The sequence below is a fragment of the Haliaeetus albicilla genome, chromosome 22 (genome assembly GCF_947461875.1).
Source record: "Haliaeetus albicilla chromosome 22, bHalAlb1.1, whole genome shotgun sequence".
In the NCBI taxonomy this organism is placed as follows: Eukaryota; Metazoa; Chordata; class Aves; order Accipitriformes; family Accipitridae; genus Haliaeetus; species Haliaeetus albicilla.
Window position 1 is genome coordinate 3423385 of NC_091504.1, and position 26617 is coordinate 3450001.

Below are 26617 nucleotides of genomic sequence, written 5' to 3' on the forward strand. Positions count from 1 at the left end.
AGCACAGATCCCCAAACCTGTTGTGCCTGTGAATAGGCTGCAGGGGGAAGGTGAAGACCAGCAACAGCTTTCCGGGCTGCCACCTTCCGTGTGGGACAAGGAGCCGGACGTTTGCCTTTTTGGGAACAGGCTCTGCCGAGGATGCGCACCGTGAGATATTCCTTCTCTGGGCAAGCACAGATCCCCAAACCTGTTGTGCCTGTGAATAGGCTGCAGGGGGAAGGTGAAGACCAGCAACAGCTTTCCGGGCTGCCACCTTCCGTGTGGGACAAGGAGCCGGACGTTTGCCTTTTCGGGAACAGGCTCTGCCGAGGATGCGCACCGTGAGATGTTCCTTCTCTGGGCAAGCAGAGATCCCCAAACCTGTTGTGCCTGTGAATAGGCTGCAGGGGGAAGGTGAAGACCAGCAAGAGCTTTCCGGGCTGCCACCTTCCGTGTGGGACAAGGAGCCGGACGTTTGCCTTTTCGGGAACAGGCTCTGCCGAGGATGCGCACCGTGAGATGTTCCTTCTCTGGGCAAGCACAGATCCCCAAATCTGTTGTGCCTGTGAATAGGCTGCAGGGGGAAGGTGAAGACCAGCAACAGCTTTCCGGGCTGCCACCTTCCGTGTGGGACAAGGAGCCGGACGTTTGCCTTTTCAGGAACAGGCTCTGCCGAGGATGCGCACCGTGAGATGTTCCTTCTCTGGGCAAGCACAGATCCCAAAATCTGTTGTGCCTGTGAATAGGCTGCAGGGGGAAGGTGAAGACCAGCAACAGCTTTCCGGGCTGCCACCTTCCGTGTGGGACAAGGAGCCGGACGTTTGCCTTTTCGGGAACAGGCTCTGCCGAGGATGCGCACCGTGAGATGTTCCTTCTCTGCGCAAGCACAGATCCCCAAACCTGTTGTGCCTGTGAATAGGCTGCAGGGGGAAGGTGAAGACCAGCAACAGCTTTCCGGGCTGCCACCTTCCGTGTGGGACAAGGAGCCGGACGTTTGCCTTTTCGGGAACAGGCTCTGCCGAGGATGCGCACCGTGAGATATTCCTTCTCTGGGCAAGCACAGATCTCCAAACCTGTTGTGCCTGTGAATAGGCTGCAGGGGGAAGGTGAAGACCAGCAAGAGCTTTCCGGGCTGCCACCTTCCGTGTGGGACAAGGAGCCGGACGTTTGCCTTTTCGGGAACAGGCTCTGCCGAGGTTGCGCACCGTGAGAGATTGCGTCTTTGGGAAAGCAGACATTCCCAGTGCGGTGGTGCCTGTGAATAGGCTGCAGGGGGAAGGTGAAGACCAGCAAGAGCTTTCCGGGCTGCCACCTTCCGTGTGGGACAAGGAGCCGGACGTTTGCCTTTTCGGGAACAGGCTCTGCCGAGGATGCGCACCGTGAGATGTTCCTTCTCTGGGCAAGCAGAGATCCCCAAACCTGTTGTGCCTGTGAATAGGCTGCAGGGGGAAGGTGAAGACCAGCAACAGCTTTCCGGGCTGCCACCTTCCGTGTGGGACAAGGAGCCGGACGTTTGCCTTTTCGGGAACAGGCTCTGCCGAGGATGCGCACCGTGAGATGTTCCTTCTCTGGGCAAGCACAGATCCCCAAACCTGTTGTGCCTGTGAATAGGCTGCAGGGGGAAGGTGAAGACCAGCAAGAGCTTTCCGGGCTGCCACCTTCCGTGTGGGACAAGGAGCCGGACGTTTGCCTTTTCGGGAACAGGCTCTGCCGAGGATGCGCACCGTGAGATGTTCCTTCTCTGGGCAAGCACAGATCCCCAAACCTGTTGTGCCTGTGAATAGGCTGCAGGGGGAAGGTGAAGACCAGCAAGAGCTTTCCGGGCTGCCACCTTCCGTGTGGGACAAGGAGCCGGACGTTTGCCTTTTCGGGAACAGGCTCTGCCGAGGATGCGCACCGTGAGATGTTCCTTCTCTGGGCAAGCACAGATCCCCAAACCTGTTGTGCCTGTGAATAGGCTGCAGGGGGAAGGTAAAGACCAGCAACAGCTTTCCGGGCTGCCACCTTCCGTGTGGGACAAGGAGCCGGACGTTTGCCTTTTCGGGAACAGGCTCTGCCGAGGATGCGCACCGTGAGAGATTGCGTCTTTGGGAAAGCAGACATTCCCAGTGCGGTGGTGCCTGTGAATAGGCTGCAGGGGGAAGGTGAAGACCAGCAACAGCTTTCCGGGCTGCCACCTTCCGTGTGGGACAAGGAGCCGGACGTTTGCCTTTTCGGGAACAGGCTCTGCCGAGGATGCGCACCGTGAGATGTTCCTTCTCTGGGCAAGCACAGATCCCCAAACCTGTTGTGCCTGTGACTAGGCTGCAGGGGGAAGGTGAAGACCAGCAACAGCTTTCCGGGCTGCCACCTTCCGTGTGGGACAAGGAGCCGGACGTTTGCCTTTTCGGGAACAGGCTCTGCCGAGGATGCGCACCGTGAGATGTTCCTTCTCTGGGCAAGCACAGATCCCCAAACCTGTTGTGCCTGTGAATAGGCTGCAGGGGGAAGGTGAAGACCAGCAAGAGCTTTCCGGGCTGCCACCTTCCGTGTGGGACAAGGAGCCGGAGGTTTGCCTTTTCGGGAACAGGCTCTGCCGAGGATGCGCACCGTGAGATGTTCCTTCTCTGGGCAAGCACAGATCCCCAAACCTGTTGTGCCTGTGAATAGGCTGCAGGGGGAAGGTGAAGACCAGCAACAGCTTTCAGGGCTGCCACCATCCGTGTGGGACAAGGAGCCGGAGGTTTGCCTTTTCGGGAACAGGCTCTGCCGAGGATGCGCACCGTGAGATGTTCCTTCTCTGGGCAAGCACAGATCCCCAAACCTGTTGTGCCTGTGAATAGGCTGCAGGGGGAAGGTGAAGACCAGCAACAGCTTTCCGGGCTGCCACCTTCCGTGTGGGACAAGGAGCCGGACGTTTGCCTTTTCGGGAACAGGCTCTGCCGAGGATGCGCACCGTGAGATGTTCCTTCTCTGGGCAAGCACAGATCCCCAAACCTGTTGTGCCTGTGAATAGGCTGCAGGGGGAAGGTGAAGACCAGCAACAGCTTTCAGGGCTGCCACCTTCCGTGTGGGACAAGGAGCCGGACGTTTGCCTTTTCGGGAACAGGCTCTGCCGAGGATGCGCACCGTGAGATGTTCCTTCTCTGGGCAAGCACAGATCCCCAAACCTGTTGTGCCTGTGAATAGGCTGCAGGGGGAAGGTGAAGACCAGCAACAGCTTTCCGGGCTGCCACCTTCCGTGTGGGACAAGGAGCCGGACGTTTGCCTTTTTGGGAACAGGCTCTGCCGAGGATGCGCACCGTGAGATATTCCTTCTCTGGGCAAGCACAGATCCCCAAACCTGTTGTGCCTGTGAATAGGCTGCAGGGGGAAGGTGAAGACCAGCAAGAGCTTTCCGGGCTGCCACCTTCCGTGTGGGACAAGGAGCCGGACGTTTGCCTTTTCGGGAACAGGCTCTGCCGAGGATGCGCACCGTGAGATGTTCCTTCTCTGGGCAAGCACAGATCCCCAAACCTGTTGTGCCTGTGAATAGGCTGCAGGGGGAAGGTGAAGACCAGCAACAGCTTTCCGGGCTGCCACCTTCCGTGTGGGACAAGGAGCCGGACGTTTGCCTTTTCGGGAACAGGCTCTGCCGAGGATGCGCACCGTGAGATGTTCCTTCTCTGGGCAAGCACAGATCCCAAAATCTGTTGTGCCTGTGAATAGGCTGCAGGGGGAAGGTGAAGACCAGCAACAGCTTTCCGGGCTGCCACCTTCCGTGTGGGACAAGGAGCCGGACGTTTGCCTTTTCGGGAACAGGCTCTGCCGAGGATGCGCACCGTGAGATGTTCCTTCTCTGGGCAAGCACAGATCCCCAAACCTGTTGTGCCTGTGAATAGGCTGCAGGGGGAAGGTGAAGACCAGCAAGAGCTTTCCGGGCTGCCACCTTCCGTGTGGGACAAGGAGCCGGACGTTTGCCTTTTCGGGAACAGGCTCTGCCGAGGATGCGCACCGTGAGATGTTCCTTCTCTGGGCAAGCACAGATCCCCAAACCTGTTGTGCCTGTGAATAGGCTGCAGGGGGAAGGTGAAGACCAGCAACAGCTTTCCGGGCTGCCACCTTCCGTGTGGGACAAGGAGCCGGACGTTTGCCTTTTCGGGAACAGGCTCTGCCGAGGATGCGCACCGTGAGATGTTCCTTCTCTGGGCAAGCACAGATCCCCAAACCTGTTGTGCCTGTGAATAGGCTGCAGGGGGAAGGTGAAGACCAGCAAGAGCTTTCCGGGCTGCCACCTTCCGTGTGGGACAAGGAGCCGGACGTTTGCCTTTTCGGGAACAGGCTCTGCCGAGGTTGCGCACCGTGAGAGATTGCGTCTTTGGGAAAGCAGACATTCCCAGTGCGGTGGTGCCTGTGAATAGGCTGCAGGGGGAAGGTGAAGACCAGCAACAGCTTTCCGGGCTGCCACCTTCCGTGTGGGACAAGGAGCCGGACGTTTGCCTTTTCGGGAACAGGCTCTGCCGAGGATGCGCACCGTGAGATGTTCCTTCTCTGGGCAAGCACAGATCCCCAAACCTGTTGTGCCTGTGAATAGGCTGCAGGGGGAAGGTGAAGACCAGCAACAGCTTTCCGGGCTGCCACCTTCCGTGTGGGACAAGGAGCCGGACGTTTGCCTTTTCGGGAACAGGCTCTGCCGAGGATGCGCACCGTGAGATGTTCCTTCTCTGCGCAAGCAGAGATCCCCAAACCTGTTGTGCCTGTGAATAGGCTGCAGGGGGAAGGTGAAGACCAGCAACAGCTTTCCGGGCTGCCACCTTCCGTGTGGGACAAGGAGCCGGACGTTTGCCTTTTTGGGAACAGGCTCTGCCGAGGATGCGCACCGTGAGATGTTCCTTCTCTGGGCAAGCACAGATCCCCAAACCTGTTGTGCCTGTGAATAGGCTGCAGGGGGAAGGTGAAGACCAGCAACAGCTTTCCGGGCTGCCACCTTCCGTGTGGGACAAGGAGCCGGACGTTTGCCTTTTCGGGAACAGGCTCTGCCGAGGATGCGCACCGTGAGATGTTCCTTCTCTGGGCAAGCACAGATCCCAAAACCTGTTGTGCCTGTGAATAGGCTGCAGGGGGAAGGTGAAGACCAGCAACAGCTTTCCGGGCTGCCACCTTCCGTGTGGGACAAGGAGCCGGACGTTTGCCTTTTCGGGAACAGGCTCTGCCGAGGATGCGCACCGTGAGATGTTCCTTCTCTGGGCAAGCACAGATCCCCAAACCTGTTGTGCCTGTGAATAGGCTGCAGGGGGAAGGTGAAGACCAGCAACAGCTTTCCGGGCTGCCACCTTCCGTGTGGGACAAGGAGCCGGAGGTTTGCCTTTTCGGGAACAGGCTCTGCCGAGGATGCGCACCGTGAGATGTTCCTTCTCTGGGCAAGCACAGATCCCCAAACCTGTTGTGCCTGTGAATAGGCTGCAGGGGGAAGGTGAAGACCAGCAACAGCTTTCCGGGCTGCCACCTTCCGTGTGGGACAAGGAGCCGGACGTTTGCCTTTTCGGGAACAGGCTCTGCCGAGGATGCGCACCGTGAGATATTCCTTCTCTGGGCAAGCACAGATCCCCAAACCTGTTGTGCCTGTGAATAGGCTGCAGGGGGAAGGTGAAGACCAGCAAGAGCTTTCCGGGCTGCCACCTTCCGTGTGGGACAAGGAGCCGGACGTTTGCCTTTTCGGGAACAGGCTCTGCCGAGGATGCGCACCGTGAGATGTTCCTTCTCTGGGCAAGCACAGATCCCCAAACCTGTTGTGCCTGTGAATAGGCTGCAGGGGGAAGGTGAAGACCAGCAAGAGCTTTCCGGGCTGCCACCTTCCGTGTGGGACAAGGAGCCGGACGTTTGCCTTTTCGGGAACAGGCTCTGCCCAGGATGCGCACCGTGAGATGTTCCTTCTCTGGGCAAGCACAGATCCCCAAACCTGTTGTGCCTGTGAATAGGCTGCAGGGGGAAGGTGAAGACCAGCAACAGCTTTCCGGGCTGCCACCTTCCGTGTGGGACAAGGAGCCGGACGTTTGCCTTTTCGGGAACAGGCTCTGCCGAGGATGCGCACCGTGAGATGTTCCTTCTCTGCGCAAGCACAGATCCCAAAATCTGTTGTGCCTGTGAATAGGCTGCAGGGGGAAGGTGAAGACCAGCAACAGCTTTCCGGGCTGCCACCTTCCGTGTGGGACAAGGAGCCGGACGTTTGCCTTTTCGGGAACAGGCTCTGCCGAGGATGCGCACCGTGAGATGTTCCTTCTCTGGGCAAGCACAGATCCCCAAACCTGTTGTGCCTGTGAATAGGCTGCAGGGGGAAGGTGAAGACCAGCAACAGCTTTCCGGGCTGCCACCTTCCGTGTGGGACAAGGAGCCGGACGTTTGCCTTTTCGGGAACAGGCTCTGCCGAGGATGCGCACCGTGAGATGTTCCTTCTCTGGGCAAGCACAGATCCCCAAACCTGTTGTGCCTGTGAATAGGCTGCAGGGGGAAGGTGAAGACCAGCAAGAGCTTTCCGGGCTGCCACCTTCCGTGTGGGACAAGGAGCCGGACGTTTGCCTTTTCGGGAACAGGCTCTGCCGAGGATGCGCACCGTGAGATGTTCCTTCTCTGCGCAAGCAGAGATCCCCAAACCTGTTGTGCCTGTGAATAGGCTGCAGGGGGAAGGTGAAGACCAGCAACAGCTTTCCGGGCTGCCACCTTCCGTGTGGGACAAGGAGCCGGACGTTTGCCTTTTTGGGAACAGGCTCTGCCGAGGATGCGCACCGTGAGATGTTCCTTCTCTGGGCAAGCACAGATCCCCAAACCTGTTGTGCCTGTGAATAGGCTGCAGGGGGAAGGTGAAGACCAGCAACAGCTTTCCGGGCTGCCACCTTCCGTGTGGGACAAGGAGCCGGACGTTTGCCTTTTCGGGAACAGGCTCTGCCGAGGATGCGCACCGTGAGATGTTCCTTCTCTGGGCAAGCACAGATCCCAAAACCTGTTGTGCCTGTGAATAGGCTGCAGGGGGAAGGTGAAGACCAGCAACAGCTTTCCGGGCTGCCACCTTCCGTGTGGGACAAGGAGCCGGACGTTTGCCTTTTCGGGAACAGGCTCTGCCGAGGATGCGCACCGTGAGATGTTCCTTCTCTGGGCAAGCACAGATCCCCAAACCTGTTGTGCCTGTGAATAGGCTGCAGGGGGAAGGTGAAGACCAGCAACAGCTTTCCGGGCTGCCACCTTCCGTGTGGGACAAGGAGCCGGAGGTTTGCCTTTTCGGGAACAGGCTCTGCCGAGGATGCGCACCGTGAGATGTTCCTTCTCTGGGCAAGCACAGATCCCCAAACCTGTTGTGCCTGTGAATAGGCTGCAGGGGGAAGGTGAAGACCAGCAACAGCTTTCCGGGCTGCCACCTTCCGTGTGGGACAAGGAGCCGGACGTTTGCCTTTTCGGGAACAGGCTCTGCCGAGGATGCGCACCGTGAGATATTCCTTCTCTGGGCAAGCACAGATCCCCAAACCTGTTGTGCCTGTGAATAGGCTGCAGGGGGAAGGTGAAGACCAGCAAGAGCTTTCCGGGCTGCCACCTTCCGTGTGGGACAAGGAGCCGGACGTTTGCCTTTTCGGGAACAGGCTCTGCCGAGGATGCGCACCGTGAGATGTTCCTTCTCTGGGCAAGCACAGATCCCCAAACCTGTTGTGCCTGTGAATAGGCTGCAGGGGGAAGGTGAAGACCAGCAAGAGCTTTCCGGGCTGCCACCTTCCGTGTGGGACAAGGAGCCGGACGTTTGCCTTTTCGGGAACAGGCTCTGCCCAGGATGCGCACCGTGAGATGTTCCTTCTCTGGGCAAGCACAGATCCCCAAACCTGTTGTGCCTGTGAATAGGCTGCAGGGGGAAGGTGAAGACCAGCAACAGCTTTCCGGGCTGCCACCTTCCGTGTGGGACAAGGAGCCGGACGTTTGCCTTTTCGGGAACAGGCTCTGCCGAGGATGCGCACCGTGAGATGTTCCTTCTCTGCGCAAGCACAGATCCCAAAATCTGTTGTGCCTGTGAATAGGCTGCAGGGGGAAGGTGAAGACCAGCAACAGCTTTCCGGGCTGCCACCTTCCGTGTGGGACAAGGAGCCGGACGTTTGCCTTTTCGGGAACAGGCTCTGCCGAGGATGCGCACCGTGAGATGTTCCTTCTCTGGGCAAGCACAGATCCCCAAACCTGTTGTGCCTGTGAATAGGCTGCAGGGGGAAGGTGAAGACCAGCAACAGCTTTCCGGGCTGCCACCTTCCGTGTGGGACAAGGAGCCGGACGTTTGCCTTTTCGGGAACAGGCTCTGCCGAGGATGCGCACCGTGAGATGTTCCTTCTCTGGGCAAGCACAGATCCCCAAACCTGTTGTGCCTGTGAATAGGCTGCAGGGGGAAGGTGAAGACCAGCAAGAGCTTTCCGGGCTGCCACCTTCCGTGTGGGACAAGGAGCCGGACGTTTGCCTTTTTGGGAACAGGCGCTGCCGAGGATGCGCACCGTGAGATGTTCCTTCTCTGGGCAAGCACAGATCCCCAAACCTGTTGTGCCTGTGAATAGGCTGCAGGGGGAAGGTGAAGACCAGCAAGAGCTTTCCGGGCTGCCACCTTCCGTGTGGGACAAGGAGCCGGACGTTTGCCTTTTCGGGAACAGGCTCTGCCGAGGATGCGCACCGTGAGATGTTCCTTCTCTGGGCAAGCACAGATCCCCAAACCTGTTGTGCCTGTGAATAGGCTGCAGGGGGAAGGTAAAGACCAGCAACAGCTTTCCGGGCTGCCACCTTCCGTGTGGGACAAGGAGCCGGACGTTTGCCTTTTCGGGAACAGGCTCTGCCGAGGATGCGCACCGTGAGAGATTGCGTCTTTGGGAAAGCAGACATTCCCAGTGCGGTGGTGCCTGTGAATAGGCTGCAGGGGGAAGGTGAAGACCAGCAAGAGCTTTCCGGGCTGCCACCTTCCGTGTGGGACAAGGAGCCGGACGTTTGCCTTTTCGGGAACAGGCTCTGCCGAGGATGCGCACCGTGAGATGTTCCTTCTCTGCGCAAGCACAGATCCCCAAACCTGTTGTGCCTGTGAATAGGCTGCAGGGGGAAGGTGAAGACCAGCAACAGCTTTCCGGGCTGCCACCTTCCGTGTGGGACAAGGAGCCGGACGTTTGCCTTTTCGGGAACAGGCTCTGCCGAGGATGCGCACCGTGAGATGTTCCTTCTCTGGGCAAGCACAGATCCCCAAACCTGTTGTGCCTGTGAATAGGCTGCAGGGGGAAGGTGAAGACCAGCAAGAGCTTTCCGGGCTGCCACCTTCCGTGTGGGACAAGGAGCCGGAGGTTTGCCTTTTCGGGAACAGGCTCTGCCGAGGATGCGCACCGTGAGATGTTCCTTCTCTGGGCAAGCACAGATCCCCAAACCTGTTGTGCCTGTGAATAGGCTGCAGGGGGAAGGTGAAGACCAGCAACAGCTTTCCGGGCTGCCACCTTCCGTGTGGGACAAGGAGCCGGACGTTTGCCTTTTCGGGAACAGGCTCTGCCGAGGATGCGCACCGTGAGATATTCCTTCTCTGGGCAAGCACAGATCCCCAAACCTGTTGTGCCTGTGACTAGGCTGCAGGGGGAAGGTGAAGACCAGCAACAGCTTTCCGGGCTGCCACCTTCCGTGTGGGACAAGGAGCCGGACGTTTGCCTTTTCGGGAACAGGCTCTGCCGAGGATGCGCACCGTGAGATGTTCCTTCTCTGGGCAAGCACAGATCCCCAAACCTGTTGTGCCTGTGAATAGGCTGCAGGGGGAAGGTGAAGACCAGCAACAGCTTTCAGGGCTGCCACCATCCGTGTGGGACAAGGAGCCGGACGTTTGCCTTTTCGGGAACAGGCTCTGCCGAGGATGCGCACCGTGAGATGTTCCTTCTCTGGGCAAGCACAGATCCCCAAACCTGTTGTGCCTGTGAATAGGCTGCAGGGGGAAGGTGAAGACCAGCAACAGCTTTCAGGGCTGCCACCTTCCGTGTGGGACAAGGAGCCGGACGTTTGCCTTTTCGGGAACAGGCTCTGCCGAGGATGCGCACCGTGAGATGTTCCTTCTCTGGGCAAGCACAGATCCCCAAACCTGTTGTGCCTGTGAATAGGCTGCAGGGGGAAGGTGAAGACCAGCAACAGCTTTCAGGGCTGCCACCTTCCGTGTGGGACAAGGAGCCGGACGTTTGCCTTTTCGGGAACAGGCTCTGCCGAGGATGCGCACCGTGAGATGTTCCTTCTCTGGGCAAGCACAGATCCCCAAACCTGTTGTGCCTGTGAATAGGCTGCAGGGGGAAGGTAAAGACCAGCAACAGCTTTCAGGGCTGCCACCTTCCGTGTGGGACAAGGAGCCGGACGTTTGCCTTTTCGGGAACAGGCTCTGCCGAGGTTGCGCACCGTGAGATGTTCCTTCTCTGGGCAAGCACAGATCCCATAAACTGTTGTGCCTGTGACTAGGCTGCAGGGGGAAGGTAAAGACCAGCAAGAGCTTTCCGGGCTGCCACCTTCCGTGTGGGACAAGGAGCCGGACGTTTGCCTTTTCGGGAACAGGCTCTGCCGAGGATGCGCACCGTGAGAGATTGCGTCTTTGGGAAAGCAGACATTCCCAGTGCGGTGGTGCCTGTGAATAGGCTGCAGGGGGAAGGTGAAGACCAGCAAGAGCTTTCCGGGCTGCCACCTTCCGTGTGGGACAAGGAGCCGGACGTTTGCCTTTTCGGGAACAGGCTCTGCCGAGGATGCGCACCGTGAGATGTTCCTTCTCTGCGCAAGCAGAGATCCCCAAACCTGTTGTGCCTGTGAATAGGCTGCAGGGGGAAGGTGAAGACCAGCAACAGCTTTCAGGGCTGCCACCTTCCGTGTGGGACAAGGAGCCGGACGTTTGCCTTTTCGGGAACAGGCTCTGCCGAGGATGCGCACCGTGAGATATTCCTTCTCTGGGCAAGCACAGATCCCCAAACCTGTTGTGCCTGTGACTAGGCTGCAGGGGGAAGGTGAAGACCAGCAACAGCTTTCCGGGCTGCCACCTTCCGTGTGGGACAAGGAGCCGGAGGTTTGCCTTTTCGGGAACAGGCTCTGCCGAGGATGCGCACCGTGAGATGTTCCTTCTCTGGGCAAGCACAGATCCCCAAACCTGTTGTGCCTGTGACTAGGCTGCAGGGGGAAGGTGAAGACCAGCAACAGCTTTCCGGGCTGCCACCTTCCGTGTGGGACAAGGAGCCGGACGTTTGCCTTTTCGGGAACAGGCTCTGCCGAGGATGCGCACCGTGAGATGTTCCTTCTCTGCGCAAGCACAGATCCCAAAACCTGTTGTGCCTGTGAATAGGCTGCAGGGGGAAGGTGAAGACCAGCAACAGCTTTCCGGGCTGCCACCTTCCGTGTGGGACAAGGAGCCGGACGTTTGCCTTTTCGGGAACAGGCTCTGCCGAGGATGCGCACCGTGAGATGTTCCTTCTCTGGGCAAGCACAGATCCCCAAACCTGTTGTGCCTGTGAATAGGCTGCAGGGGGAAGGTGAAGACCAGCAACAGCTTTCAGGGCTGCCACCTTCCGTGTGGGACAAGGAGCCGGACGTTTGCCTTTTCGGGAACAGGCTCTGCCGAGGATGCGCACCGTGAGATGTTCCTTCTCTGGGCAAGCACAGATCCCCAAACCTGTTGTGCCTGTGAATAGGCTGCAGGGGGAAGGTGAAGACCAGCAACAGCTTTCCGGGCTGCCACCTTCCGTGTGGGACAAGGAGCCGGACGTTTGCCTTTTCGGGAACAGGCTCTGCCGAGGATGCGCACCGTGAGATGTTCCTTCTCTGGGCAAGCACAGATCTCCAAACCTGTTGTGCCTGTGAATAGGCTGCAGGGGGAAGGTGAAGACCAGCAACAGCTTTCCGGGCTGCCACCTTCCGTGTGGGACAAGGAGCCGGACGTTTGCCTTTTCGGGAACAGGCTCTGCCGAGGTTGCGCACCGTGAGAGATTGCGTCTTTGGGAAAGCAGACATTCCCAGTGCGGTGGTGCCTGTGAATAGGCTGCAGGGGGAAGGTGAAGACCAGCAACAGCTTTCCGGGCTGCCACCTTCCGTGTGGGACAAGGAGCCGGACGTTTGCCTTTTCGGGAACAGGCTCTGCCGAGGATGCGCACCGTGAGATGTTCCTTCTCTGGGCAAGCACAGATCCCCAAACCTGTTGTGCCTGTGAATAGGCTGCAGGGGGAAGGTGAAGACCAGCAACAGCTTTCCGGGCTGCCACCTTCCGTGTGGGACAAGGAGCCGGACGTTTGCCTTTTCGGGAACAGGCTCTGCCGAGGATGCGCACCGTGAGATGTTCCTTCTCTGGGCAAGCACAGATCCCAAAACCTGTTGTGCCTGTGAATAGGCTGCAGGGGGAAGGTGAAGACCAGCAACAGCTTTCCGGGCTGCCACCTTCCGTGTGGGACAAGGAGCCGGACGTTTGCCTTTTCGGGAACAGGCTCTGCCGAGGATGCGCACCGTGAGATGTTCCTTCTCTGGGCAAGCACAGATCCCAAAACCTGTTGTGCCTGTGAATAGGCTGCAGGGGGAAGGTGAAGACCAGCAACAGCTTTCCGGGCTGCCACCTTCCGTGTGGGACAAGGAGCCGGACGTTTGCCTTTTTGGGAACAGGCTCTGCCGAGGATGCGCACCGTGAGATGTTCCTTCTCTGGGCAAGCACAGATCCCCAAACCTGTTGTGCCTGTGAATAGGCTGCAGGGGGAAGGTGAAGACCAGCAAGAGCTTTCCGGGCTGCCACCTTCCGTGTGGGACAAGGAGCCGGACGTTTGCCTTTTCGGGAACAGGCTCTGCCGAGGATGCGCACCGTGAGATGTTCCTTCTCTGGGCAAGCACAGATCCCCAAACCTGTTGTGCCTGTGAATAGGCTGCAGGGGGAAGGTGAAGACCAGCAAGAGCTTTCCGGGCTGCCACCTTCCGTGTGGGACAAGGAGCCGGACGTTTGCCTTTTCGGGAACAGGCTCTGCCGAGGATGCGCACCGTGAGATGTTCCTTCTCTGGGCAAGCACAGATCCCCAAACCTGTTGTGCCTGTGAATAGGCTGCAGGGGGAAGGTGAAGACCAGCAAGAGCTTTCCGGGCTGCCACCTTCCGTGTGGGACAAGGAGCCGGACGTTTGCCTTTTCGGGAACAGGCTCTGCCGAGGATGCGCACCGTGAGATGTTCCTTCTCTGGGCAAGCACAGATCCCCAAACCTGTTGTGCCTGTGAATAGGCTGCAGGGGGAAGGTGAAGACGAGCAACAGCTTTCCGGGCTGCCACCTTCCGTGTGGGACAAGGAGCCGGACGTTTGCCTTTTCGGGAACAGGCTCTGCCGAGGATGCGCACCGTGAGATGTTCCTTCTCTGGGCAAGCACAGATCCCCAAACCTGTTGTGCCTGTGAATAGGCTGCAGGGGGAAGGTGAAGACCAGCAACAGCTTTCCGGGCTGCCACCTTCCGTGTGGGACAAGGAGCCGGACGTTTGCCTTTTCGGGAACAGGCTCTGCCGAGGATGCGCACCGTGAGATGTTCCTTCTCTGGGCAAGCACAGATCCCCAAACCTGTTGTGCCTGTGAATAGGCTGCAGGGGGAAGGTGAAGACCAGCAAGAGCTTTCCGGGCTGCCACCTTCCGTGTGGGACAAGGAGCCGGAGGTTTGCCTTTTCGGGAACAGGCTCTGCCGAGGATGCGCACCGTGAGATGTTCCTTCTCTGGGCAAGCACAGATCCCATAAACTGTTGTGCCTGTGAATAGGCTGCAGGGGGAAGGTGAAGACCAGCAACAGCTTTCCGGGCTGCCACCTTCCGTGTGGGACAAGGAGCCGGACGTTTGCCTTTTCGGGAACAGGCTCTGCCGAGGATGCGCACCGTGAGATGTTCCTTCTCTGGGCAAGCACAGATCCCCAAACCTGTTGTGCCTGTGAATAGGCTGCAGGGGGAAGGTGAAGACCAGCAAGAGCTTTCCGGGCTGCCACCTTCCGTGTGGGACAAGGAGCCGGAGGTTTGCCTTTTCGGGAACAGGCTCTGCCGAGGATGCGCACCGTGAGATGTTCCTTCTCTGGGCAAGCACAGATCCCCAAACCTGTTGTGCCTGTGAATAGGCTGCAGGGGGAAGGTGAAGACCAGCAACAGCTTTCCGGGCTGCCACCTTCCGTGTGGGACAAGGAGCCGGACGTTTGCCTTTTCGGGAACAGGCTCTGCCGAGGATGCGCACCGTGAGATATTCCTTCTCTGGGCAAGCACAGATCCCCAAACCTGTTGTGCCTGTGACTAGGCTGCAGGGGGAAGGTGAAGACCAGCAACAGCTTTCCGGGCTGCCACCTTCCGTGTGGGACAAGGAGCCGGACGTTTGCCTTTTCGGGAACAGGCTCTGCCGAGGATGCGCACCGTGAGATGTTCCTTCTCTGGGCAAGCACAGATCCCCAAACCTGTTGTGCCTGTGAATAGGCTGCAGGGGGAAGGTGAAGACCAGCAACAGCTTTCAGGGCTGCCACCATCCGTGTGGGACAAGGAGCCGGACGTTTGCCTTTTCGGGAACAGGCTCTGCCGAGGATGCGCACCGTGAGATGTTCCTTCTCTGGGCAAGCACAGATCCCCAAACCTGTTGTGCCTGTGAATAGGCTGCAGGGGGAAGGTGAAGACCAGCAACAGCTTTCAGGGCTGCCACCTTCCGTGTGGGACAAGGAGCCGGACGTTTGCCTTTTCGGGAACAGGCTCTGCCGAGGATGCGCACCGTGAGATGTTCCTTCTCTGGGCAAGCACAGATCCCCAAACCTGTTGTGCCTGTGAATAGGCTGCAGGGGGAAGGTGAAGACCAGCAACAGCTTTCAGGGCTGCCACCTTCCGTGTGGGACAAGGAGCCGGACGTTTGCCTTTTCGGGAACAGGCTCTGCCGAGGATGCGCACCGTGAGATGTTCCTTCTCTGGGCAAGCACAGATCCCCAAACCTGTTGTGCCTGTGAATAGGCTGCAGGGGGAAGGTAAAGACCAGCAACAGCTTTCAGGGCTGCCACCTTCCGTGTGGGACAAGGAGCCGGACGTTTGCCTTTTCGGGAACAGGCTCTGCCGAGGTTGCGCACCGTGAGATGTTCCTTCTCTGGGCAAGCACAGATCCCATAAACTGTTGTGCCTGTGACTAGGCTGCAGGGGGAAGGTAAAGACCAGCAAGAGCTTTCCGGGCTGCCACCTTCCGTGTGGGACAAGGAGCCGGACGTTTGCCTTTTCGGGAACAGGCTCTGCCGAGGATGCGCACCGTGAGAGATTGCGTCTTTGGGAAAGCAGACATTCCCAGTGCGGTGGTGCCTGTGAATAGGCTGCAGGGGGAAGGTGAAGACCAGCAAGAGCTTTCCGGGCTGCCACCTTCCGTGTGGGACAAGGAGCCGGACGTTTGCCTTTTCGGGAACAGGCTCTGCCGAGGATGCGCACCGTGAGATGTTCCTTCTCTGCGCAAGCACAGATCCCCAAACCTGTTGTGCCTGTGAATAGGCTGCAGGGGGAAGGTGAAGACCAGCAACAGCTTTCCGGGCTGCCACCTTCCGTGTGGGACAAGGAGCCGGACGTTTGCCTTTTCGGGAACAGGCTCTGCCGAGGATGCGCACCGTGAGATATTCCTTCTCTGGGCAAGCACAGATCCCCAAACCTGTTGTGCCTGTGACTAGGCTGCAGGGGGAAGGTGAAGACCAGCAACAGCTTTCCGGGCTGCCACCTTCCGTGTGGGACAAGGAGCCGGAGGTTTGCCTTTTCGGGAACAGGCTCTGCCGAGGATGCGCACCGTGAGATGTTCCTTCTCTGGGCAAGCACAGATCCCCAAACCTGTTGTGCCTGTGACTAGGCTGCAGGGGGAAGGTGAAGACCAGCAACAGCTTTCCGGGCTGCCACCTTCCGTGTGGGACAAGGAGCCGGACGTTTGCCTTTTCGGGAACAGGCTCTGCCGAGGATGCGCACCGTGAGATGTTCCTTCTCTGCGCAAGCACAGATCCCAAAACCTGTTGTGCCTGTGAATAGGCTGCAGGGGGAAGGTGAAGACCAGCAACAGCTTTCCGGGCTGCCACCTTCCGTGTGGGACAAGGAGCCGGACGTTTGCCTTTTCGGGAACAGGCTCTGCCGAGGATGCGCACCGTGAGATGTTCCTTCTCTGGGCAAGCACAGATCCCCAAACCTGTTGTGCCTGTGAATAGGCTGCAGGGGGAAGGTGAAGACCAGCAACAGCTTTCAGGGCTGCCACCTTCCGTGTGGGACAAGGAGCCGGACGTTTGCCTTTTCGGGAACAGGCTCTGCCGAGGATGCGCACCGTGAGATGTTCCTTCTCTGGGCAAGCACAGATCCCCAAACCTGTTGTGCCTGTGAATAGGCTGCAGGGGGAAGGTGAAGACCAGCAACAGCTTTCCGGGCTGCCACCTTCCGTGTGGGACAAGGAGCCGGACGTTTGCCTTTTCGGGAACAGGCTCTGCCGAGGATGCGCACCGTGAGATGTTCCTTCTCTGGGCAAGCACAGATCTCCAAACCTGTTGTGCCTGTGAATAGGCTGCAGGGGGAAGGTGAAGACCAGCAACAGCTTTCCGGGCTGCCACCTTCCGTGTGGGACAAGGAGCCGGACGTTTGCCTTTTCGGGAACAGGCTCTGCCGAGGTTGCGCACCGTGAGAGATTGCGTCTTTGGGAAAGCAGACATTCCCAGTGCGGTGGTGCCTGTGAATAGGCTGCAGGGGGAAGGTGAAGACCAGCAACAGCTTTCCGGGCTGCCACCTTCCGTGTGGGACAAGGAGCCGGACGTTTGCCTTTTCGGGAACAGGCTCTGCCGAGGATGCGCACCGTGAGATGTTCCTTCTCTGGGCAAGCACAGATCCCCAAACCTGTTGTGCCTGTGAATAGGCTGCAGGGGGAAGGTGAAGACCAGCAACAGCTTTCCGGGCTGCCACCTTCCGTGTGGGACAAGGAGCCGGACGTTTGCCTTTTCGGGAACAGGCTCTGCCGAGGATGCGCACCGTGAGATGTTCCTTCTCTGGGCAAGCACAGATCCCAAAACCTGTTGTGCCTGTGAATAGGCTGCAGGGGGAAGGTGAAGACCAGCAACAGCTTTCCGGGCTGCCACCTTCCGTGTGGGACAAGGAGCCGGACGTTTGCCTTTTCGGGAACAGGCTCTGCCGAGGATGCGCACCGTGAGATGTTCCTTCTCTGGGCAAGCACAGATCCCAAAACCTGTTGTGCCTGTGAATAGGCTGCAGGGGGAAGGTGAAGACCAGCAACAGCTTTCCGGGCTGCCACCTTCCGTGTGGGACAAGGAGCCGGACGTTTGCCTTTTTGGGAACAGGCTCTGCCGAGGATGCGCACCGTGAGATGTTCCTTCTCTGGGCAAGCACAGATCCCCAAACCTGTTGTGCCTGTGAATAGGCTGCAGGGGGAAGGTGAAGACCAGCAAGAGCTTTCCGGGCTGCCACCTTCCGTGTGGGACAAGGAGCCGGACGTTTGCCTTTTCGGGAACAGGCTCTGCCGAGGATGCGCACCGTGAGATGTTCCTTCTCTGGGCAAGCACAGATCCCCAAACCTGTTGTGCCTGTGAATAGGCTGCAGGGGGAAGGTGAAGACCAGCAAGAGCTTTCCGGGCTGCCACCTTCCGTGTGGGACAAGGAGCCGGACGTTTGCCTTTTCGGGAACAGGCTCTGCCGAGGATGCGCACCGTGAGATGTTCCTTCTCTGGGCAAGCACAGATCCCCAAACCTGTTGTGCCTGTGAATAGGCTGCAGGGGGAAGGTGAAGACCAGCAAGAGCTTTCCGGGCTGCCACCTTCCGTGTGGGACAAGGAGCCGGACGTTTGCCTTTTCGGGAACAGGCTCTGCCGAGGATGCGCACCGTGAGATGTTCCTTCTCTGGGCAAGCACAGATCCCCAAACCTGTTGTGCCTGTGAATAGGCTGCAGGGGGAAGGTGAAGACGAGCAACAGCTTTCCGGGCTGCCACCTTCCGTGTGGGACAAGGAGCCGGACGTTTGCCTTTTCGGGAACAGGCTCTGCCGAGGATGCGCACCGTGAGATGTTCCTTCTCTGGGCAAGCACAGATCCCCAAACCTGTTGTGCCTGTGAATAGGCTGCAGGGGGAAGGTGAAGACCAGCAACAGCTTTCCGGGCTGCCACCTTCCGTGTGGGACAAGGAGCCGGACGTTTGCCTTTTCGGGAACAGGCTCTGCCGAGGATGCGCACCGTGAGATGTTCCTTCTCTGGGCAAGCACAGATCCCCAAACCTGTTGTGCCTGTGAATAGGCTGCAGGGGGAAGGTGAAGACCAGCAAGAGCTTTCCGGGCTGCCACCTTCCGTGTGGGACAAGGAGCCGGAGGTTTGCCTTTTCGGGAACAGGCTCTGCCGAGGATGCGCACCGTGAGATGTTCCTTCTCTGGGCAAGCACAGATCCCATAAACTGTTGTGCCTGTGACTAGGCTGCAGGGGGAAGGTAAAGACCAGCAACAGCTTTCAGGGCTGCCACCTTCCGTGTGGGACAAGGAGCCGGACGTTTGCCTTTTCGGGAACAGGCTCTGCCGAGGTTGCGCACCGTGAGATGTTCCTTCTCTGGGCAAGCACAGATCCCATAAACTGTTGTGCCTGTGACTAGGCTGCAGGGGGAAGGTAAAGACCAGCAACAGCTTTCCGGGCTGCCACCTTCCGTGTGGGACAAGGAGCCGGACGTTTGCCTTTTCGGGAACAGGCTCTGCCGAGGATGCGCACCGTGAGAGATTGCGTCTTTGGGAAAGCAGACATTCCCAGTGCGGTGGTGCCTGTGAATAGGCTGCAGGGGGAAGGTGAAGACCAGCAAGAGCTTTCCGGGCTGCCACCTTCCGTGTGGGACAAGGAGCCGGACGTTTGCCTTTTCGGGAACAGGCTCTGCCGAGGATGCGCACCGTGAGATGTTCCTTCTCTGGGCAAGCACAGATCCCCAAACCTGTTGTGCCTGTGAATAGGCTGCAGGGGGAAGGTGAAGACCAGCAACAGCTTTCCGGGCTGCCACCTTCCGTGTGGGACAAGGAGCCGGACGTTTGCCTTTTCGGGAACAGGCTCTGCCGAGGATGCGCACCGTGAGATGTTCCTTCTCTGGGCAAGCACAGATCCCCAAACCTGTTGTGCCTGTGAATAGGCTGCAGGGGGAAGGTGAAGACCAGCAACAGCTTTCCGGGCTGCCACCTTCCGTGTGGGACAAGGAGCCGGACGTTTGCCTTTTCGGGAACAGGCTCTGCCGAGGATGCGCACCGTGAGATGTTCCTTCTCTGGGCAAGCACAGATCCCCAAACCTGTTGTGCCTGTGAATAGGCTGCAGGGGGAAGGTGAAGACCAGCAACAGCTTTCCGGGCTGCCACCTTCCGTGTGGGACAAGGAGCCGGACGTTTGCCTTTTCGGGAACAGGCTCTGCCGAGGATGCGCACCGTGAGATGTTCCTTCTCTGGGCAAGCACAGATCCCCAAACCTGTTGTGCCTGTGAATAGGCTGCAGGGGGAAGGTGAAGACCAGCAACAGCTTTCCGGGCTGCCACCTTCCGTGTGGGACAAGGAGCCGGACGTTTGCCTTTTCGGGAACAGGCTCTGCCGAGGATGCGCACCGTGAGATGTTCCTTCTCTGGGCAAGCACAGATCCCAAAACCTGTTGTGCCTGTGAATAGGCTGCAGGGGGAAGGTGAAGACCAGCAACAGCTTTCCGGGCTGCCACCTTCCGTGTGGGACAAGGAGCCGGACGTTTGCCTTTTCGGGAACAGGCTCTGCCGAGGATGCGCACCGTGAGATGTTCCTTCTCTGGGCAAGCACAGATCCCCAAACCTGTTGTGCCTGTGAATAGGCTGCAGGGGGAAGGTGAAGACGAGCAACAGCTTTCCGGGCTGCCACCTTCCGTGTGGGACAAGGAGCCGGACGTTTGCCTTTATGGGAACAGGCTCTGCCGAGGATGCGCACCGTGAGATGTTCCTTCTCTGGGCAAGCACAGATCCCCAAACCTGTTGTGCCTGTGAATAGGCTGCAGGGGGAAGGTGAAGACCAGCAAGAGCTTTCCGGGCTGCCACCTTCCGTGTGGGACAAGGAGCCGGACGTTTGCCTTTTCGGGAACAGGCTCTGCCGAGGATGCGCACCGTGAGATGTTCCTTCTCTGCGCAAGCACAGATCCCCAAACCTGTTGTGCCTGTGAATAGGCTGCAGGGGGAAGGTGAAGACCAGCAACAGCTTTCCGGGCTGCCACCTTCCGTGTGGGACAAGGAGCCGGACGTTTGCCTTTTCGGGAACAGGCTCTGCCGAGGATGCGCACCGTGAGATGTTCCTTCTCTGGGCAAGCACAGATCCCAAAACCTGTTGTGCCTGTGAATAGGCTGCAGGGGGAAGGTGAAGACCAGCAACAGCTTTCCGGGCTGCCACCTTCCGTGTGGGACAAGGAGCCGGACGTTTGCCTTTTCGGGAACAGGCTCTGCCGAGGATGCGCACCGTGAGATGTTCCTTCTCTGGGCAAGCACAGATCCCCAAACCTGTTGTGCCTGTGACTAGGCTGCAGGGGGAAGGTGAAGACCAGCAAGAGCTTTCCGGGCTGCCACCTTCCGTGTGGGACAAGGAGCCGGACGTTTGCCTTTTCGGGAACAGGCTCTGCCGAGGATGCGCACCGTGAGATGTTCCTTCTCTGGGCAAGCACAGATCCCCAAACCTGTTGTGCCTGTGAATAGGCTGCAGGGGGAAGGTGAAGACCAGCAAGAGCTTTCCGGGCTGCCACCTTCCGTGTGGGACAAGGAGCCGGACGTTTGCCTTTTCGGGAACAGGCTCTGCCGAGGATGCGCACCGTGAGATATTCCTTCTCTGGGCAAGCACAGATCTCCAAACCTGTTGTGCCTGTGAATAGGCTGCAGGGGGAAGGTGAAGACCAGCAAGAGCTTTCCGGGCTGCCACCTTCCGTGTGGGACAAGGAGCCGGACGTTTGCCTTTTCGGGAACAGGCTCTGCCGAGGTTGCGCACCGTGAGAGATTGCGTCTTTGGGAAAGCAGACATTCCCAGTGCGGTGGTGCCTGTGAATAGGCTGCAGGGGGAAGGTGAAGACCAGCAACAGCTTTCCGGGCTGCCACCTTCCGTGTGGGACAAGGAGCCGGACGTTTGCCTTTTCGGGAACAGGCTCTGCCGAGGATGCGCACCGTGAGATGTTCCTTCTCTGGGCAAGCACAGATCCCCAAACCTGTTGTGCCTGTGAATAGGCTGCAGGGGGAAGGTGAAGACCAGCAACAGCTTTCCGGGCTGCCACCTTCCGTGTGGGACAAGGAGCCGGACGTTTGCCTTTTCGGGAACAGGCTCTGCCGAGGATGCGCACCGTGAGATGTTCCTTCTCTGGGCAAGCACAGATCCCCAAACCTGTTGTGCCTGTGAATAGGCTGCAGGGGGAAGGTGAAGACCAGCAAGAGCTTTCCGGGCTGCCACCTTCCGTGTGGGACAAGGAGCCGGACGTTTGCCTTTTCGGGAACAGGCTCTGCCGAGGATGCGCACCGTGAGATGTTCCTTCTCTGGGCAAGCACAGATCCCAAAACCTGTTGTGCCTGTGAATAGGCTGCAGGGGGAAGGTGAAGACCAGCAACAGCTTTCAGGGCTGCCACCTTCCGTGTGGGACAAGGAGCCGGACGTTTGCCTTTTCGGGAACAGGCTCTGCCGAGGATGCGCACCGTGAGATGTTCCTTCTCTGGGCAAGCACAGATCCCCAAACCTGTTGTGCCTGTGAATAGGCTGCAGGGGGAAGGTGAAGACCAGCAACAGCTTTCTGGGCTGCCACCTTCCGTGTGGGACAAGGAGCCGGACGTTTGCCTTTTCGGGAACAGGCTCTGCCGAGGATGCGCACCGTGAGATGTTCCTTCTCTGCGCAAGCACAGATCCCCAAACCTGTTGTGCCTGTGACTAGGCTGCAGGGGGAAGGTGAAGACCAGCAACAGCTTTCCGGGCTGCCACCTTCCGTGTGGGACAAGGAGCCGGACGTTTGCCTTTTCGGGAACAGGCTCTGCCGAGGATGCGCACCGTGAGATGTTCCTTCTCTGGGCAAGCACAGATCCCAAAACCTGTTGTGCCTGTGACTAGGCTGCAGGGGGAAGGTGAAGACCAGCAAGAGCTTTCCGGGCTGCCACCTTCCGTGTGGGACAAGGAGCCGGACGTTTGCCTTTTTGGGAACAGGCTCTGCCGAGGATGCGCACCGTGAGATGTTCCTTCTCTGGGCAAGCACAGATCCCCAAACCTGTTGTGCCTGTGAATAGGCTGCAGGGGGAAGGTGAAGACCAGCAAGAGCTTTCCGGGCTGCCACCTTCCGTGTGGGACAAGGAGCCGGACGTTTGCCTTTTCGGGAACAGGCTCTGCCGAGGATGCGCACCGTGAGATGTTCCTTCTCTGGGCAAGCACAGATCCCATAAACTGTTGTGCCTGTGACTAGGCTGCAGGGGGAAGGTAAAGACCAGCAAGAGCTTTCCAGGCTGCCACCTTCCGTGTGGGACAAGGAGCCGGACGTTTGCCTTTTCGGGAACAGGCTCTGCCGAGGTTGCGCACCGTGAGATGTTCCTTCTCTGGGCAAGCACAGATCCCATAAACTGTTGTGCCTGTGACTAGGCTGCAGGGGGAAGGTGAAGACCAGCAAGAGCTTTCCGGGCTGCCACCTTCCGTGTGGGACAAGGAGCCGGACGTTTGCCTTTTCGGGAACAGGCTCTGCCGAGGATGCGCACCGTGAGAGATTGCGTCTTTGGGAAAGCAGACATTCCCAGTGCGGTGGTGCCTGTGAATAGGCTGCAGGGGGAAGGTGAAGACCAGCAAGAGCTTTCCGGGCTGCCACCTTCCGTGTGGGACAAGGAGCCGGACGTTTGCCTTTTCGGGAACAGGCTCTGCCGAGGATGCGCACCGTGAGATGTTCCTTCTCTGGGCAAGCACAGATCCCCAAACCTGTTGTGCCTGTGAATAGGCTGCAGGGGGAAGGTGAAGACCAGCAAGAGCTTTCCGGGCTGCCACCTTCCGTGTGGGACAAGGAGCCGGACGTTTGCCTTTTCGGGAACAGGCTCTGCCGAGGATGCGCACCGTGAGATGTTCCTTCTCTGGGCAAGCACAGATCCCCAAACCTGTTGTGCCTGTGAATAGGCTGCAGGGGGAAGGTGAAGACCAGCAAGAGCTTTCCGGGCTGCCACCTTCCGTGTGGGACAAGGAGCCGGACGTTTGCCTTTTCGGGAACAGGCTCTGCCGAGGATGCGCACCGTGAGATGTTCCTTCTCTGGGCAAGCACAGATCCCCAAACCTGTTGTGCCTGTGAATAGGCTGCAGGGGGAAGGTGAAGACCAGCAAGAGCTTTCCGGGCTGCCACCTTCCGTGTGGGACAAGGAGCCGGACGTTTGCCTTTTCGGGAACAGGCTCTGCCGAGGATGCGCACCGTGAGATGTTCCTTCTCTGGGCAAGCACAGATCCCCAAACCTGTTGTGCCTGTGAATAGGCTGCAGGGGGAAGGTGGAGACCAGCAACAGCTTTCCGGGCTGCCACCTTCCGTGTGGGACAAGGAGCCGGACGTTTGCCTTTTCGGGAACAGGCTCTGCCGAGGATGCGCACCGTGAGATGTTCCTTCTCTGCGCAAGCACAGATCCCCAAACCTGTTGTGCCTGTGAATAGGCTGCAGGGGGAAGGTGAAGACCAGCAACAGCTTTCCGGGCTGCCACCTTCCGTGTGGGACAAGGAGCCGGACGTTTGCCTTTTCGGGAACAGGCTCTGCCGAGGATGCGCACCGTGAGATGTTCCTTCTCTGGGCAAGCACAGATCCCAAAACCTGTTGTGCCTGTGAATAGGCTGCAGGGGGAAGGTGAAGACCAGCAAGAGCTTTCCGGGCTGCCACCTTCCGTGTGGGACAAGGAGCCGGACGTTTGCCTTTTCGGGAACAGGCTCTGCCGAGGATGCGCACCGTGAGATGTTCCTTCTCTGCGCAAGCACAGATCCCCAAACCTGTTGTGCCTGTGAATAGGCTGCAGGGGGAAGGTGAAGACCAGCAACAGCTTTCCGGGCTGCCACCTTCCGTGTGGGACAAGGAGCCGGACGTTTGCCTTTTCGGGAACAGGCTCTGCCGAGGATGCGCACCGTGAGATGTTCCTTCTCTGGGCAAGCACAGATCCCCAAACCTGTTGTGCCTGTGAATAGGCTGCAGGGGGAAGGTGAAGACCAGCAACAGCTTTCCGGGCTGCCACCTTCCGTGTGGGACAAGGAGCCGGAGGTTTGCCTTTTCGGGAACAGGCTCTGCCGAGGATGCGCACTGTGAGATGTTCCTTCTCTGGGCAAGCACAGATCCCCAAACCTGTTGTGCCTGTGAATAGGCTGCAGGGGGAAGGTGAAGACCAGCAACAGCTTTCCGGGCTGCCACCTTCCGTGTGGGACAAGGAGCCGGACGTTTGCCTTTTCGGGAACAGGCTCTGCCGAGGATGCGCACCGTGAGATATTCCTTCTCTGGGCAAGCACAGATCCCCAAACCTGTTGTGCCTGTGACTAGGCTGCAGGGGGAAGGTGAAGACCAGCAACAGCTTTCAGGGCTGCCACCATCCGTGTGGGACAAGGAGCCGGACGTTTGCCTTTTCGGGAACAGGCTCTGCCGAGGATGCGCACCGTGAGATGTTCCTTCTCTGGGCAAGCACAGATCCCCAAACCTGTTGTGCCTGTGAATAGGCTGCAGGGGGAAGGTGAAGACCAGCAACAGCTTTCAGGGCTGCCACCATCCGTGTGGGACAAGGAGCCGGAGGTTTGCCTTTTCGGGAACAGGCTCTGCCGAGGATGCGCACCGTGAGATGTTCCTTCTCTGGGCAAGCACAGATCCCCAAACCTGTTGTGCCTGTGAATAGGCTGCAGGGGGAAGGTGAAGACCAGCAACAGCTTTCCGGGCTGCCACCTTCCGTGTGGGACAAGGAGCCGGACGTTTGCCTTTTCGGGAACAGGCTCTGCCGAGGATGCGCACCGTGAGATGTTCCTTCTCTGGGCAAGCACAGATCCCCAAACCTGTTGTGCCTGTGAATAGGCTGCAGGGGGAAGGTGAAGACCAGCAACAGCTTTCCGGGCTGCCACCTTCCGTGTGGGACAAGGAGCCGGACGTTTGCCTTTTCGGGAACAGGCTCTGCCGAGGATGCGCACCGTGAGATGTTCCTTCTCTGGGCAAGCACAGATTCCATAAACTGTTGTGCCTGTGACTAGGCTGCAGGGGGAAGGTAAAGACCAGCAACAGCTTTCAGGGCTGCCACCTTCCGTGTGGGACAAGGAGCCGGACGTTTGCCTTTTCGGGAACAGGCTCTGCCGAGGATGCGCACCGTGAGATGTTCCTTCTCTGGGCAAGCACAGATCCCCAAACCTGTTGTGCCTGTGAATAGGCTGCAGGGGGAAGGTAAAGACCAGCAAGAGCTTTCCGGGCTGCCACCTTCCGTGTGGGACAAGGAGCCGGACGTTTGCCTTTTTGGGAACAGGCTCTGCCGAGGATGCGCACCGTGAGATATTCCTTCTCTGGGCAAGCACAGATCCCCAAACCTGTTGTGCCTGTGAATAGGCTGCAGGGGGAAGGTGAAGACCAGCAAGAGCTTTCCGGGCTGCCACCTTCCGTGTGGGACAAGGAGCCGGACGTTTGCCTTTTCGGGAACAGGCTCTGCCGAGGTTGCGCACCGTGAGAGATTGCGTCTTTGGGAAAGCAGACATTCCCAGTGCGGTGGTGCCTGTGAATAGGCTGCAGGGGGAAGGTGAAGACCAGCAACAGCTTTCCGGGCTGCCACCTTCCGTGTGGGACAAGGAGCCGGACGTTTGCCTTTTCGGGAACAGGCTCTGCCGAGGATGCGCACCGTGAGATGTTCCTTCTCTGGGCAAGCACAGATCCCCAAACCTGTTGTGCCTGTGAATAGGCTGCAGGGGGAAGGTGAAGACCAGCAAGAGCTTTCCGGGCTGCCACCTTCCGTGTGGGACAAGGAGCCGGACGTTTGCCTTTTCGGGAACAGGCTCTGCCGAGGATGCGCACCGTGAGATGTTCCTTCTCTGGGCAAGCACAGATCCCCAAACCTGTTGTGCCTGTGAATAGGCTGCAGGGGGAAGGTGAAGACCAGCAAGAGCTTTCCGGGCTGCCACCTTCCGTGTGGGACAAGGAGCCGGACGTTTGCCTTTTCGGGAACAGGCTCTGCCGAGGATGCGCACCGTGAGATGTTCCTTCTCTGGGCAAGCACAGATCCCAAAACCTGTTTTGCCTGTGAATAGGCTGCAGGGGGAAGGTGAAGACCAGCAACAGCTTTCCGGGCTGCCACCTTCCGTGTGGGACAAGGAGCCGGACGTTTGCCTTTTCGGCAACAGGCTCTGCCGAGGATGCGCACCGTGAGATGTTCCTTCTCTGGGCAAGCACAGATCCCCAAACCTGTTGTGCCTGTGAATAGGCTGCAGGGGGAAGGTGAAGACCAGCAACAGCTTTCCGGGCTGCCACCTTCCGTGTGGGACAAGGAGCCGGACGTTTGCCTTTTCGGGAACAGGCTCTGCCGAGGATGCGCACCGTGAGATGTTCCTTCTCTGGGCAAGCACAGATCCCCAAACCTGTTGTGCCTGTGAATAGGCTGCAGGGGGAAGGTGAAGACCAGCAAGAGCTTTCCGGGCTGCCACCTTCCGTGTGGGACAAGGAGCCGGACGTTTGCCTTTTCGGGAACAGGCTCTGCCGAGGATGCGCA